This window comes from Typopeltis vanoorti, chromosome 17 (assembly GCF_054136105.1).
Source record: "Typopeltis vanoorti isolate ZY-2024b chromosome 17, IOZ_Tvanoo_1.0, whole genome shotgun sequence".
Taxonomy (NCBI): domain Eukaryota; kingdom Metazoa; phylum Arthropoda; class Arachnida; order Uropygi; family Thelyphonidae; genus Typopeltis; species Typopeltis vanoorti.
The window spans coordinates 55,849,826-55,867,391 of NC_143565.1; the positions used below are offsets into that span (position 1 = coordinate 55,849,826).

At 35.7% G+C, this 17,566-nt stretch overlaps 1 protein-coding gene across 3 annotated transcripts in view; it reads left to right on the forward strand.

The window, feature by feature from the left end:
* LOC150097409 (isoaspartyl peptidase/L-asparaginase) overlaps nt 1-17,566 on the forward strand; it is a 126,770-nt gene that overhangs the window by 28,891 nt on the left and 80,313 nt on the right. The gene's annotated exons all lie outside the window — the stretch shown is intronic.

The window sequence follows — 17,566 nt, forward strand, 5'->3', positions numbered from 1 at the left end:
CCTTGGTGATTCTTTGGCAGACACCCTGAAGAAAACATTGATTGATTTAACCATAGAGGCATATGCTGAATTTGTCTGCAAGGATTAAAGAAATCCTGAACACCATGGTGGGCTCAGGAAATTACACAGGCAGTTAAGAAAAATAATAAAGCATATCAGAAGTTCCAAGCAAGTAAGTCAGTATGTGCTCTGAGATAATACTGAGAAAAATGCAAGAAAGTGAAGAAGTGTGTAGCTAAATAAAAGTCACAGGAAGTTCCCATGACAGAAAATAACTATCAGGAAGATTGCCAACATTCTGGAGACTATTGAAAAAAACTATTCAGAATAAATGAAGAATGATGATAAGTTCATTTGATATGCTTTATTACTAGCACTATGTTCCATCATAAAGATATACATAAATTCACATATTGAAAGAAAAATATGCAAGAAAGTTTTGGAGAAGAATTAATGTTGAACAGCTTATGAATGAACTGTAGATTCAACTGTACAAATATTATTCAAGGGGAAAAAAAACAAAAAAACAAACAAGGGTTTGAAAACAAGAACCATGCATTGGAGACTCATTGTCAAAATCTGAAGAAAACAATGATTCATCCATGGAAGCATGTGGCAAAGTTTTCTGCAAGGATTAAAAAATATATCAAAGTTCATAGTTGACTCAAGAAGTTAGAAGTAGTCCAGGAAAAGAAGTCGTATTGAAAGCTCCAGACAAGTGAGTGAGCAGGTTTGCTGAGAGAATGCAGACAAAAATGTTAAAAAGCAAAGCACATTGTAAAAATAGATAAAAAAAAAAGGTAATGAGTAGACTTTGGTAAGAATATAAGGATATCATCATCAAATTCCTGACATGTACCCTCAAGGGGTGTACAGGATATGATAATACTACATGAAAAATTTGCATCATTACTAACTTCCTATCTACAATTTTCCAGCAAATCAGTCTGTTACTTGTCAAGACTCCAACATTATCAGATCTTATATTTCTATCGGCTAAGGCACTTTGTACTGTATCAATCCACCTATATCTTGGTCTTCCTCTGGGTCGTTTTCCTGCCAACCTGGCAGAGAACACTTGTTTTGCTAATCTTTCCTCGCCCATTCTGTTTAAGTGACCATACCACCTGAGATTAGCTCTGCTGATGTATTCCTGGATGCTGACAATGTTAAGTTCTTTCGTAATATCCTCGTTTTTAATATGATATTGCCATTGATGCCATCTGTTCACGCCTCTAATCTTTCTCAGGACTCTCATATCTGCGGTCTCTCGTCTTTGGTCAAGTGTTTTACTTCTGACCCAGCTCTCAGATCCATAAGTTAAAACTGGTTTGAACACTGTCTTGTATACAGCTAATTTAGTGTTTTGACTAATTTCTCTCTTATTCCATATGAATTTATTCAATTGACTTCCTACCATACCAGCTTTGTTGATTCTGTTGTCTATTTCCATATTTAATTTACCATCTTCACTAAAAATCGTGCCTAAGTAGCTGAAATGTTTTACTTGTTCCATAGGTTCTCCGTTCGCAACACAGTTGACATTTTTCAACGATTCTACCTATTTTCATTGTCTTTGTCTTTCTATTGCTGACCTTCATACCATATCTATTACAACAAATATTCAATTTAGTCAGGGAATCTTGCAAACTTGAAGTGGATTTATTTAGAAGTATAACATCGTCCGCATAAAGCAAGGAGCTGACATTATCATCTCCAATTTTGATATCAGGTTTAATACCACTTTCCTTCATAATGTAATCCATATAGATAACGAATAACAGAGGTGATAATGTACATCTTTGTCTGACACCAGATTTAACATTAAACCATCTTCCTTTTCTTCAATTCTAACTGCTGAATTACAACTCAAATAAAGACTAAGTGTTGCTTGATATAATGCCCCATTGATACCATATAACTGTAGTGTTTTGAATAGCTTCTCTCTTGGCACCTTGTCATATGCCTTTTCCAGATCAACAAAACTTAAATACAGATCTTTGTTATATTCCCATGCTTTCTGAACTATTTGTCATAAAGTAAAGATCTGATCCTGATGGCCTCTATTTGGCCTGATTCCAATTTGTTCTTCACCAAGCTTCTTTTCCACAATCCTTCTCAACCGTTTCTCAAGTATACTTGCATAAATCTTGCCAGAACACTTAGTAAGGAAATACTCTGTAAATTCTCACACTCAGTTTTATTTCCCTTCTTATATATGGGTACTATTAGAGCTCTACTCCCATCATCAGGAAGTCGTCCTTCTGTCCAGCCCTTCTGAACTATGCAGTGCAGCCACTGTAAGACTTTTATACCACCATACTTCAGCATTTCTGGTCAGATATCATCTACTCCTGCTGCCTTTCCACATTTCAAGCCTTTGATGGCTTTTTCTACTTCAAGTATGGATATGTATTCCTGACTGTATGCCTGTTGAGTGTTTTTTACCACTGTGCTATCACTTGTTTCATTTAGCAATTTTTCGAAGTAATTACTCCATACTTCAAGAATATCTTTGTCTCCCGTTTTCATGTCACCTTTATCATCTCTAACTCCTTTTACAGCACTCTTTCTTCCATTTCTAAGCTTCTTCAACAACCTCCAGAATATCTTACCACTGTTATGTCGCTGTGTCATTGTTATATATATATTGTTACGTGTATGTTTACCTTATATTATATCTTGTTCCTCCTCCAAATAGCCCTCCTTCTAATCTACTATCATGCCCTTAAAATATTAATTCAGATTTATCTCCTCTTTGGATATTGGCAAAATTTATATTATGCTACGCCAGCCAACATCCTATAAAAAAGGAGATTCTTGTTGAGGGAAATAATTCTAAATTCAAAAGGGATACACACAATAATTAATCTCACTTTAGCGCTGTGCAGATTCATTTAGCAGTCGTGACTTGAATCTCACTTAAGCAACTATATCTAAATTCCTTCCCGCCAAAAGGTTCTATTTCATAAGTGGTGATTTGAATTCGTAATCAGGCATAAACTCAGGTATAAGGTACAAAACATGTTTATTGGAAAAACATAAAACATTTACAGTTAAGAAAATTCAATTATTTAATGAATCAAAATTCTACTCTAAGTTAAGGTTCATACTAGATCACAATGAATCCGAGTATGCTAAATTCTTCAATTATGAAAGGATAAGCTTAAGTTTAAGCATAATACTACTAGGATATAATTCCTTTCACAAGTTATTCACAGAACATGCATTGAACACTTTCATTAATACTCTACCAATATCTATCTTAATTCTAAATTTCATTAAGCAAGCGTAGCCATTCTCAATCAAAATACTGCCTATCAACAATTCTTGTTTGTTCCACAGGGTCTTAATTAATTCAATCAATTTTCACTTAAAAGTTCTCTACTAGTGTCCTTGAGTTTACAGTACGCACAAATTTCTTATTCTTCTAAGCGATTTTTAACATAGAATGAAAATCTTTACATTACCAGATCCTTTCAGATTTCATGCCGCCATCTCATGTAGATCTGGGTTACCATACCGTATATTCTTCGGCTGTCTTTGCGCCTGGCGATACACTACGCTTTTCTTTTAATCGTTTCCGACTGTGTTCCGAGCTGTCTACGGCTCCGCAGGAAACTTTCTCCAATGGGACATTCTGCTAAGGCTCGATTCCGCATAGGCCGTCATATCGCGATCAGCTCTGCTTGGAAATCTTCAAGCATTCTCAAGAAAAGAGCCCACTGTCCGTCATCACCGTAGTCGATCCATCCTCTCTCACGAACCCCCGACAAACCTCCTAAAACTTGAATCCAGGAACTGAAGAAGAAAAAGGCCAGTAAAATGGCACACTTCGTCTTTTATTCACCCTTTTCGGGCGCTCTCTATTCGATGTGGTTTTCACCCACGAACCCCATCGTTCATGCCCCTTGGGTGATCCTACACTCTCCCTAATTTGTTAGGTTAGATTATTCCAGGTAGCCGTTCTGATGTCATTTTCCGCATAGGTATAGCCTCCATCGCTATGCTCGTCTCGTACAGATTATATGCAATTATTCCGGATTACTACTTGTGGTTTTTCTCAGACTTTTATAATGTACTAGACAGCTTAATGGGAATTACAAATAACTTAACAATTCCCTTACACAATTCTTGCTATTTTGACACAAAATTCTCTGCTTCTCATTTCAGTTATGCAGGAATAACTCTCACTATATGGCACACATGGACTACACATTATTACATAACATAAAATAATACTTCATAATTACTAGCTGATGTGCAGATATCTCCTTAATCAGTAGTAAATATCATGTTAAATCCTGAATAAAGAATTTACTTGTAAAACTCTCCATTCAGGATCTAACACCACCTTCGTGATATTTATTTTCTATGTTCTTGCCAAAGTCCCCCCCATGACTTTTGTTTAGCTAGTTTTACACAGTGTTTAGCTTTCTTACATTTGTCTCTATATTCTCTAAGAGCACAAGCTGACTTATTTGCCAGGATCTTTTGATATGCTTTCTGCTTTTCCTTCACTGCCTCTAACTTCCTATGTCCACCACGATGTTCTGATTTTTCTATCCTTACAGACAACCTCACCACATGCCTATCTGGCTGAATCAATCAGGGTTTTCTTCAAGGCTTGCCACTGAATCTCCAAGGTTTGGTTCCTCTTCTCAAACTCTTTCATTTTTTCTTCAATAATCTTTTTGTATTTTAGTCTACAGTTCACACACTTTAAAACTTTCTTACATGTTAGTTCTTTTCAATATGAAATTCAATTTTATCCTGCTCAAAACTAAATAGTGATCACTTCCAATTTCAAATCCCCTGTACACTCTGGTGTTCTGCACCATGGAGAAAACATCACTATCAACAATAACATAGTCAGTGAGACTTTTCTTATTCCTTGCCTCTTTTCTCCATGTGAATTTGTGCACATTTTTATGTTGGAACATGGTGTTAGTAATAACCAGTCCATGTCCTGAACAGAAATCCAACAGGTATTTGCCATTATTATTAGCTTTGCTCTTTTCTTCAAATATGTATGTTAGACATACAAATTTTTGTATGTCTAACAATCATTTCCTACTCTGCTATTTAGATCCCCAACAAGGACCAACTTTTCCTTTTTCATTGTGTCTGGTGCTTTCTCTAAAGCATCAAAAAGTTCCTCCACTTCTATCTTAGTAGAACTTTCTGTGGGACCATAGGCACAAATAAGTCTCATTGTCCAGTTCCCCATTCTTATATTTGCCCACATCACTCTACTTGAGACTGCCAGCCATTCAAGAAGATTAGCCTTGTATTTTGGATATAAGGATATCGACCAGAGAATTAGAAAAAGGGAAAAACATTTACTTAGACAGGATAAGAAAAAGGATCCAAACAAGAAGAAGTAGGTAAGCACTGAACTTGGTAACCATAATATTAATAACAAAGTCAATCAGTCAAAATCTAAGAAAAAAGAGGTGATATGGTATGGTGATTCAATCTTGAAATTTGCACTTGCTGAGGGAGTCACTACTTTTAGTTTCCTGGGTGCGAAAATTAAAGATATGACAAACCTAATTGAAAGACAAAAAAGAAAATTAAAAGAGATGGTAGTTCTTGTAGAAACTAATATTTAAATAGCGACAAATATAGCATGAGAGAGGATATGAACGTTCTGTTGCAAGAAGTGAGAAAGAATTGTGAGAGAGTAAAAATTGTTACCCAGATATGACAGTACTGAGTTAAGGAGGATAGCAAGAAATGATTTCATGCACAGGTTGTGTAGAAGAAATGGATGTGAGTTTTTAGATGTGTGGAGTGTGTTTCATGGCAGAAAAGACAGCCTGCACTTGAATTCATTTGGCATCAGGACCCTGGAAACCTTACTTCTTGGTATGATACCTAATGCAAAGAGTCAGGGAAACTAGATCATAAAGGGGAGAATGGGAAAAAATGTGTGTGAAAGTTCAGCTATGGCATGTGGACATGCTTAAGATATGAACGGCTTCATACATAGTTATGTATATGGTGAAGAGGTGGAAAAATATGCTTTGGGTTCGAACGTTTGAGTACAGGAAGGGAAAAGAGAAAGATCTACAACAAAGCCAAATAGATTGTATGTCTAATTATAAGAATAGGCTGTGTGTTAGTTATTATGTCCAAACACAAATGCCAGAAGTGTCAGAAACAAAGGGGTTGAGTTTGTAATAAAAATGTTATATTGTTATATATTTACACGTTCAATCTTCTTGTAATACTTTTATACGTTAAATCCTGCTGTTGGCTGCACCATTTGTTATAATATAGACTGTGCCATTTATTTCTTTCTACTACTCTGCTTTAACCTTTCCTTGTCCTTGTTTTCTCGTAACTTAATTATTCGGGACTTGATTGGCTGCCACCATCTGTCTATTTCTTCTATATCTTATTTCCCACACTCTGTAGTCTAACAAATTTATTTGTTTTACGACTGCTCTAGTTAGACTATATATTGAGTGCGAGCATATAAGATCTTAAATCAAAGACAAGGCAGATATCGTTTGTATTCCCCACTTATATATATATATATATATATCCTTACTTTAAACTAGTCGTGGCTTAATTATAAATCCCATTAGACTTCTATCTTATGCGGGTTTGAATTTTTTTTAGGATAGTGCATTGACAGAAAACCAGTCCAATGTGTTCACAAACCATTTAATTAAGTCAAAAGGAAATAATTACAGAATGATTCTTCACATATATGTACAATGTCATTACAATTCTTTTGCTACTCTCAATCCTTTCTAATTTAACCTTAGTTCTAAGCTGATTCGCAATCTAGCATAACAGTAACTGAATATAAGGCATTCCTTGTTTAATACTAATTCAACATTAATATACATTATCTCATTAACATAGACACTTGACATACATTCTTGTTCAGTATTATAACTGCTTACAATTCTTGTTCAACACACTGTCTTTCACATTAACATTTTTTACGTAAGTATTCTTCTCTTTCTTTTCGTCTGCTAAATTTCTTCCTCATTTGGATCATCAATTATCCCTTGCCGTATAGGACCCTTAACTTGGCAGTGATGTGCAGCTCTTTCCTTTCGAGATGATCAACACAACATTTCTCACATGACGACAGACCCAGATAGAAGACTCAGAACCTTCTACACTTCTCTTTAGATTCCTGACAGTGACTTTATGTGGCAGCAGACCTGGGTAAGAAAAGGTTTGAAAACCCTAAGACCCTTTTCCTTCTCGATGGCCTGTTTTATATATGCTCGGACTTCCCTTGTATGCATGTGCACGTCTCTTGAAAATGGTCACTTGTTGACCTTCGGACATAATGACGTCATTCTTTGGAAATCTCCATCCAAGGCAATTCCTAGAATTCTTCACTGTGGTCACTTATTGACCTTTAGACATGATGATGCCATTCTTCGCACATCTTTGGAAATTTCCATCTATGACAATTCCTGGAATTCTTCACAATTTTTATAATTTGACTTACTGATTTAACATGAGTTACTATCGTTACATGATGACTTCATGAGCCACATTATTTTAACAAAGGCTCATTACAAGATTATTACAAGAAAGATTATTTCAGTCAAAAATTAACATTTTCAAAGTACATTCTCTTCAACATAAAAACATAAAAATGAACATGATAAGTTACGAAGTCACATATGAGAGATTTTACAAGTTCACTGCTTTATTGAATATGATGTGGCCTAAGATTGTTGGCATTAATGAAACCTGACTATCAGGATCAGATATGGTAACTGGGATTGAGTATAATGTGTATACTATTTTTAGGAATGACAGAAGAGATAGGAGAAGAGTACACCCAATTCTCCATTTACATGGTAGATTGGTTACAGAAAAATCCATGTAAATGAAAACCATGTAAAAAAGAATACAATGCATACGAAAAAATAGAAGAATGGTTCCAGATGTGAAAACCTGATACGAACAATTTATTTTCAAAGAACACATAAAAATCATTGAATAAAGCACTATTTAATTTTAATGGAATATTTTTTTATTTTATTTTAAATACTTATTTAAAGTATATACATATGTATCTTTCTTAAAGAAAATAATGTGCCACTAATAAAAGAAATTCGAAAAGGTCCATATACACCCACACCTATGGTTATTAGTTAAATTTTATTCGCTGTCACTTTCTGATAGTAGCTGTATTCTTTTGTCTGAGACTGGAATTTAAATCGCTTCCATCACTTGAAAACTTTGGTCATCCTGTTCATACTGCAATAGTGAAATATTTTCTTCGGTAAAAGAAACTAAATTAGCACTAATTTTCAATAATTCTGAAGGTTTTTTTTTTTTTTTTTTTTTTACCACGAATTCTGTAATTAATTGTTGATATCTTGTTTTGATTCCGCACGGTTAGCCTAGTGGCTTTGCGTTTCGCAACCATATGCCTGGGGAAGGAGTGTCCTAGGTTTGATTCCCGTCGGAGACGTGAGGAGCTGAAGGATATTCCTCAGCCATAGCCAAGTTAGTCGGTCTTGGGCATGGACAGCAGGTTTTTTCCCCCAGTTTATCCTGAGGTTTTTCATCCTGCAAAGCATGCAAACCGGCCTTGAGAACTCAATGCTACAAACAAAGGATACACTGCGGTGGATGGCTGACCACCTTACCCTGTAAACAGCTGATGTCCATTGATTAGAAAACTCTCGACACTGCAAGGTAAAAGAGGGATAAGGAAGATGAGATGAAGATAAGATATCTTGTTTTGACTAGATCTTTGTATACTTCATCATATCGTACCATACATGACTTCAGTTCACATTTAAACTGTTCAGCTCATTCATTATTTAGATCATGTGTGTGTAAGAAAATGACTTTGCAATTTACTAGCCATTTGAAGCCCTTCTTTAATTAATCTTGCAGTGAGCGGAATCTCTTGATCATCATCACTTTTTCTTTTTCACACATTCTGGCCAAGTAGCTTTCCACCTTGCATTTAAAGTTGATGGTTTAAATTCTGATAACAGCAACTTAACAAGTTTGATGCAATCCAAAATAGAAAATTTCTTCCACACATCAATAATTGTCAGTAGATTATTCTTATCTAGTTTATCCAAAATGTATTGGAATGATCTTATTTAGTTAGTTTTGAAGGTAGCAATCACATCTTGATCTAGTGGTTGTATTAAGGATGTTGTATTAGGTGGCAGAAAGCAAAATTCCACATTTGGTTGTTCTAAAACAGGATGGCCAGGTGCATTGTCTATAATCAATAAAACTTAAGTCCAGATTTTTTTCACTATCAAATGGCGTTTAACTTCACAAAACATTGAACCGTTTCATTAAACATTTTTTTTTGTAACCCAACCTTTTTTTTGTTTGCCTTCCAGTGCGCTGGTAACGTGTTAAAATCCACACCTTTCATTGCATTGCCCGTGGTCTTAGACATGAACTCTATTGCACAAACAAAACTTTCATGAACAAAACATAAGGCGTGTAACCATTTTGAATTGTAAACAAGAAATGATTGTTTAGTAAACAGCTTAACTCCTTCCATGCAGCTTTATTTAGGTGGACCTCCCGTAACGGACCAACTTAACTTCAAGGAATCAGCATAGCACCCTTCTGCTTCCAGGAACCAATGGCAAGTGAATATAAAGGATCATCTGTCGGCTTAACTTCGGGGAATCATAACTACAAAATTGATTTTTTGTTGTCGCCACAATTGTCTACATTCTATAGCTTAGAGTAAAACATCGAGGGAGTTCTCCAAAATTCAAGTTTAAGAATTCCATTATAATGGAAATACCCTATTTAACAGAACTGAATCCAAACAGAAATTTTAAAAATAAGCACCATTTGATCAGTGTTAATTCAAAATATGCCGTGTAAAAATAGAATTGCTTTTGTTTTCGAAAACGTGTTATTTCAAAATCGTGTAAAAAGAGAATTAGCTGTACTAGTAATGATATCAGACAACATAAGTCCAATTAGGGTAGAAACACAAGACATAGTTGCTGTTAACAATGTCCCATGTAGCAGTGAGTTTGAGGATATCCAGTGTGAAGTGGAGACTAACAAAATGAAATATATGGTGGGGTGTTGCTACAGACCTGGTGGCTACATTTCTTCCTCCCCTGTAGGGAGGAAGAAATGTATCCCCAATTCAGTCTTATGGGTACTAAATGAGTGATCATTATGGTTGACTTTAATTTTTCCAAATATTGATTGGGTAGAAGAAAAATCTCATGATAAAAATGAAGAGGAATTTATTGAATCATTGCAAGATAACTTTCTCGAGCAGTAAGTGAAAGAAGGAACTCGAGGTCAAAGAGTGGTGGATTTGTTCATAATGCCAGAAGGGATCTCTGTTAAGAATATGGATATTTTACCACCAGTTAGTGAGTGATTATGCTGTGCTTTCTTGGGAAGCATCTTATTGTATTGTATACTTCCCATTAGAACAGGTTATATGATGAACTACAAAGTTGAAAATTATGATCAACTTAACCGCGTGGATAGGCTTATGTCTTCGTCACACATGTTGAATTGGATTTAAACAGTATTGATGCAAACACAGATTGATAAGAAAATAACTATTTATTAACTTAAAAGTTAATGTTTCGCTGGTTTTATATCCAGCATCTTCAGATTACACAAACAAAGTTTGTTACAAATGAGAGAGAACCACTATCCAGTGTAACAATGGGGCTAGTATAAGTAATTGCAGCGTGCAACACAAGACTAAAGTCCTAATAGGCACCATCTAAATTAAAAAAAAAAAAGAAGTAGTCCAAAGTTTTGAAAAAATAGTAGTCCAAATAGTAGTCTTTGAAAGTTTTGAAAAATAGTAGTCCAAAGTTTTGAAAAAAAAAAAATAAAAATAAATAAATATTAATTTGGTCTTAGGATGACTGTCTCCCAAATCTTTGGTAGATCTATACAGCCATACTTGTTAAGGTTTGGAGCATGTTTCAAGGCTTCTGTTGATTCCAGGAACAACCTCTCTGACTTGTAGAAGCTTCTATGCAGTACTTTGTTTTTTTTTTCCAATTGATCCTCTGTGTCAGGGTATCCAAAGCATGGTCTGCCAGACCTGACTTGCCATAGCAAAAGTGCCAGATATATAATTTTTGTGTTCACTGAGGTGGATGTCCACAGTTCTTCCTGTCTGTCCGTAGTAGGCTCGATGACATGAACAGGGCACTTCGTTGACTCCTGGATGTGATAAAGGTGTGAATCTATCCTTAGCTGAACGGATGAGAGTTGCCAATTTCACATAAGGTTTAAATACAGTGTGCAGTTGGTGTTTGTTAAGCACCCTAAATATCTTTTCAGATGTGTCCTTTAATGTATGGGATAGTGATAGTTTTGTTGTAGTCTTCTGTGGTAGATAGTGAGGGGGGGGGGGTTTCTGGATAGCATTTAGTATTTTATCTATCTTATGGGGATTATAGCCATTGGTTAGGAAGGTGTGATGCAGGTGAGAAAGTTCAGCAGTGAGAGCAATGTTATCGGAACAGAATGCTCTAGCTCTATAGGTTAGTGTTTTTAAGATACCATATTGTTGAGAAGGGTGATGGTGTGATTGTTTGTGTAAATATCTCCCTGTATGTGTGGGTTTTCTATAAACCGAAATTGATAAGGCACCTTCTGGAAGACATGTGATCAGTGTGTGTCCAGGAAGGGCAGGCAGTCATTGGCTTCTAGTTCCATTGTAAAGTTGATTTTAGTGCTGGCTATTTAGATACACTAAAAATGTATTCAGTATGTCTGAACCATGTTGCCAAATAGCAAACACATCATCAACATAGCTTATCCAGAGACTAGGTTTGAGAGTGGCTGTGTTGATAGCTAGCTTTTCAGATGTTCTATGTAGAAGTTGGTTAAGGGAGAGTCCCATATCTGTCCCATCTAATTGGTTGTATATTTTCCCTTTCCATGTAAAATAACCTGCCTGTACTGTGAATTTAAATTGCTGAAATATGTCAGGGGGAAATTGTGAATTTAGTAAGTTAAGTGTTTCAGTTAATGGTACATTAGTGAATAATGAGGTGATATCAAAACTCTCCATTAGGTCTGAACTATTTAAGGTGCGGTTTTCTAAAATACTTTTTAGGTGGGTAGAATTTTTAACAAAAGAGGGAGAATTGTTTGTGCAAGTGGCTAGTAGTTTGGCTAAATGTTTAGCTAGTTTATATTTGGAGTGTATCTAAATAGCCTGCACTAAAATCAACTTTACAATGGAACTAGAAGCCAATGACTGCCTGCCCTTCCTGGACACACTGATCACACATCTTCCAGAATGTTCCTTATCATTTTTGGTTTATAGAAAACTTACACATACAGGGAGATATTTACACAAACAATCACACCATCACCCTTCTCAACAATATGGTATCTTAAAAACACTAACCTATAGAGCTAGAGCATTCTGTTCCAATAACATTGCTCTCACTGCTGAACTTTCTCACCTGCATCACACCTTCCTAACCAATGGCTATAATTCCCATAAGATAGATAAAATATTAAATGCTACCCAGAAATCCCCCCCCCCCCACTATCTACCACAGAAGACTACAACAAAACTATCACCATCCCATACATTAAAGGGCACATCTGAAAAGATATCTAGGGTGCTTAACAAACACCAACTGTGCACCGTATTTAAACCTTATGTGAAATTGGCAACTCTCATCCGTTCAGCTAAGGACAGATTCACTCCTTTATCACATCCAGGAGTCAACGAAGTGCCCTGTTCATGTCATCGAGCCTACTATGGGCAGACAGGAAGAACTGTCGACATCCACCTCAGTGAACACAAAAAATATATCTGGCACTTTTGCTATGGCAAGTCGGGTCTGGCAGACCATGCTTTGGATACTCCAACACACAGGATCAATTGAAAAAAAAACAAAAGTACTGCATAGAAGCTTCTACAAGTCAGAGCGGTTGTTCCTAAAATCAACAGAACCCTTAAAACATACTCCAAACCTTAACAAGTATGGCTGTATAGATCTACCAAAGATTTGGGAGACAGTCATCCTAAGACCAAATTGATATTTATTTATTTTTATTTTATTTTTATTTATTTATTTATTTTTTTCTTCAAAACTTTGAAAGACTTCTATTTGGACTACTATTTTTTCAAAACTTTGGATTACTTTTTTTTTTTTTTAACTTAAATGGCACCTATTAGGACTTTAGTTTTGTGTTGCACGCTGCAATTACGTATACTAGCCCCACTGTTACACTGGATTGTGGTTGACTCGCATTTGTAACAAACTTTGTTTGTATTCTCTGAAGATGCTGGATATAATACCAGCAAAATAATAGCTTTTAAGTTAATAAATAGTTATGTTCTAACCAATTTCTGTTCGCATCAAAACCATTTAAATCAATATGATCAACTTAGGAGAATACTATCTTTTGGTTCCATGGTATCAGTTACTGAATAGTGGTATCTGAATGCATCCTTAGTGTTTGAAGAATAAATAGGTCGAGAGTAAAATGGCTGTTCTACATTATTAAGTGAGAGAACCACAAGCTGATGTGGAAAGAATATTGTGAGAATAAAAGAGAGTGAGGAGTTATGAAATATATAAAGCTCAGGAAAGAAAAATAATGAGTATTGTGTGAAAAGAAATTGGCCATGCAACCTAAAGGCAGTCCAAAAGAATTTTATCATTATGTCGCAAACAAAAGAAAGAATGAATGTGGAAGAATAACTTTATTGAATGCAGATGGTACTTGACTGTCATAAGGTAATGAGATTGTTCAATTAATGAGTGCTCACTTTGCTAAGATATATCAACCAGGTGTATGTAACATGGTGCATAGTGTTACATTGGATGAATAGTTAGATGTGCATAAAAATGAGGATGAAGAACTGTTGCATAATTTGGATAAGAATTTGTCTATAGGAAAAGGTGGAATATCATAATGATTACTAAATGAGTGTTCAGCCAAATTGGCTAGGTCTTTCACATGTTTGTGTAATTTGAATGTCAACTCAGGAAGGAAAGGAACATATGATGGTTGCATTGTACAAGGGTGGTGCAAAAACTGATGTGTCTGACTACTGACCTATCAGTATCTCTGGTGTGGTAGTGAATATTTTAGAGAAGTTGGTAAGAACTCATTGCAGAAATGGGTCAACAAACAAGTTAATACTCTCCAAGGAGGAGCATGAGTTTATTAAAGGAAGGGCATGTTTTAGCAGTTTGCTCATATTTTATAACAGTGTTATAGCCGAGTTGGATAAAGGAAATGGATACATTATGATAATGATGGATTTTTCTAAGGATACCACACAAAAGGCTGTTGCATGAATTGGAGAATATGGGATTGGAATATGAACTCTTGACTCGGATTAGTGGATGGTTGACAGACACATGTCAAAAAGTGGTATATAGTGGGTGTGAATCTGCCAGATTTAAGGTTGACCAGTGGTGTGCCTCAGGGTTCAGATCCTTGGGCCAATTTTTGCTGATGATGCAAAGATAGGCAGGGTATTCAGAGATGCTACTGAAGTGGCTGGATAGGCTAAAACTTTGGGCAGACAAAACTGGCTGTCAGTTTAATGTTAGTAAGTGTAAAGTTATGTACTTGATTATTATTATTATTTAGACCTCCAAGGAGTCAAAAGACTCATTGCAAGAGGGATACATGGAAAAGACAAAGTCACATAGCAAAAGTTGTGAATACAACTCAGAGGATAATTATGATGTTGAAGCGAATCTTGACATATAAGGAAGTAATTTTGCCTCTTTATAATGCCTTGATAAGTCCACACCTCGGTTATTGTGTGCAGATTTGATCCCACAGGTTCCAAGGGGATAAAGAAGCTATGGAAAGGGTGCAAAGAAGTTATATTTTGTGTGTGTGTGTATGTCAATATACTTATAATTCTGATACCTTGTCTGGATGAAAGTCACTAAAATTTATTTTTTCTATGATTCTTGCCCATGAAAGGTTATACAACTGTTGAACTTTTTCCTCTGTAGTAGGGATTAACTAATGGTTAGGTAATTTGACATACCTTGTTCTTGAGGGCAAACTCTGTGTTGTTTTACGTGTAGAAAAGCTTATGTGTTCATCGCATGTGTTGACTAATTTTGATGGTAATATATCAGAACACAGAAAGATAAGTAAATAAATATTTATTGACTTATTGCTGATATATATCTTCAGAGCACAAAACACAGTTTGTTTGTTTGTGACAGTACACACGAGACTACAACAACATGGTGTAATAATAAGACTAGTTTGAAAAATGTAGCAACAACACAAACACTAAAATCCTAATTAGGAGCAAACATGCTACTGGAACAAATCTGAAAGCACACCCCAACTCAACATCACTAGAGTTAAAGATCGGTACTATCAACATAAGAAGCCTGAATGGCAAAGAAATGGATCTAGCGGAAGAATTAGATAAGTACCAGATCGATATAATAAGGGTGACTGAAACAAAAAAGACAAAAACTGGTGAGATCTTTCTGAACAATAAATACAAAATGTTATATTCAGGAAATGACAATCAAGGAAAAGAAGGAGTAGCCATAGTATTCAACAATAAATACGAGGCTCATCTTCTTGAATGGCAGGCGGTCTCAAGTAGAGTGATGTGGGCAAATATGAGAATGGGGAACTGGACAATGAGACTTATTTGTGCCTATGGTGCCACAGAAGGTTCTACTAAGGTAGAAGTGGAGGAATTTTTTGATGCTTTAGAAAAAGCAACTGACACAATGAAAAAGGAAAAGTTGGTCCTTGTTGGGGATCTAAATAGCAGAGTAGGAAATGATTGTCAGACATACAAAAATATTTTGGGAAAATTTGGAGAAAAGAGCAAAGCCAATAATAATGGCAAATACCTGTTGAATTTCTGTTCAGGACATGGACTGGTTATTACTAACACCATGTTACAACATAAAAATATGCACAAATTCACATGGAGAGAAGAGGCAAGGAATAAGAAAAGTCTCATTGACTATGTTACTGTTGATAGTGATGTTTTCTCCCTGCTGCAGGACACCAGAGTGTACAGAGGATTTGAAATTGGAAGCGATCACTATTCAGTCTTGAGCAGGATATGATTGATTTTCGTACTGAAAAGAATAACATGTAAGAAAGTTTTATCATCATCATCAAATTCCTGCCATGTACCCTCAAGAGGTGTACAGGATATGACAGTACTACATGAAAAAATTACATCATTACTAACTTCCTATCTACAATTTTCCTCCAAATCAGTCTGTTACTTGTCAAGACTCCAACATTATCAGATCTTATATTCCTATCGTCTAAGGCACTTTGTACCGTATCAATCCACCTATATCTTGGTCTTCCTCTGGGTCGTTTTCCTGCCAACCTGGCAGAAAACACTTGTTTTGCTAATCTTTCCTCTCCCATTCTATTTAAGTGACCACACCACCTGAGATTAGCTCTGCTAACGCATTCCTGGATGCTGACAATGTCAAGTTCTTTCCTAATATCCTCATTTTTAATATGATATTGCCATTGATGCCATCTGTTCACTCCTCTAATCTTTCTCAGGACTCTCATATCTGCGGTCTCTAGTCTTTGGTCAAGTGTTTTACTTCTGACCCAGCTCTCAGACCCATAAGTTAAAACTGGTTTGAACACTGTCTTTTGTATACAGCTAATTTAGTGTTCCGACTAATTTCTCTCTTATTCCATATGAATTTATTCAATTGACTTCCCACCATACCAGGTTTGCTGATTCTGATGTCCATTTTTATATTTAATTTACCATCTTCAGTAAAAATCGTGCCTAAGTAGATGAAATGTTTTACTTGTTCCACAGGATCTCCGTTCGCAACACAGTTGACATTTTCAACGATTCTACCTATTATCATTGTCTTTGTCTTTCTATTGCTGACCTTCATACCATATCTATTACAACAAATATTCAATTTAGTCAGAGAATCTAGCAGACTTGTAGTGGATTTATTTAGAAGTATAACATCATCCGCATAAAGCAAAGAGCTGACATTAACATCTCCAATTTTGATATCAGGTTTAATACCACTTTCCTTCATAATGTGATCCATATAGATAATGAATAACAGAGGGGATAATGTACATCCTTATCTCACACCAGATTTAACATTAAATCATCTTTCTGTACTTCCTTCAATTCTAACTGCTGACTTACAACTCAAATAAAGACTAAGTATTGCTTGATATAATGCCCCATTGACACCATATAACTGCAGCATATTGAATAGCTTCTCTCTTGGCACCTTGTCATATGCCTTTTCCAAATCGACAAAACTTAAATACAGATCTTTGTTATATTCCCATGCTTTCTCGACTATTTGTCGTAAAGTGAAGATCTGATCCTGACAGCCTCTATTTGGCCTGAATCCAGCTTGTTCTTCACCAAGCTTTTCTTCCGCAATTCTTCTCAACCATTTCTCAAGTATACTTGCATAGATCTTGCCAGGAACACTCAGTAGGGAAATACCTCTGTAATTCTTACATTCAGTTTTATTTCCCTTTTTATATATGGGTACTATGAGAAGCTCTACTCCAATCATCGGGAATTCGTCCCTCTGTCCAGGCTTTC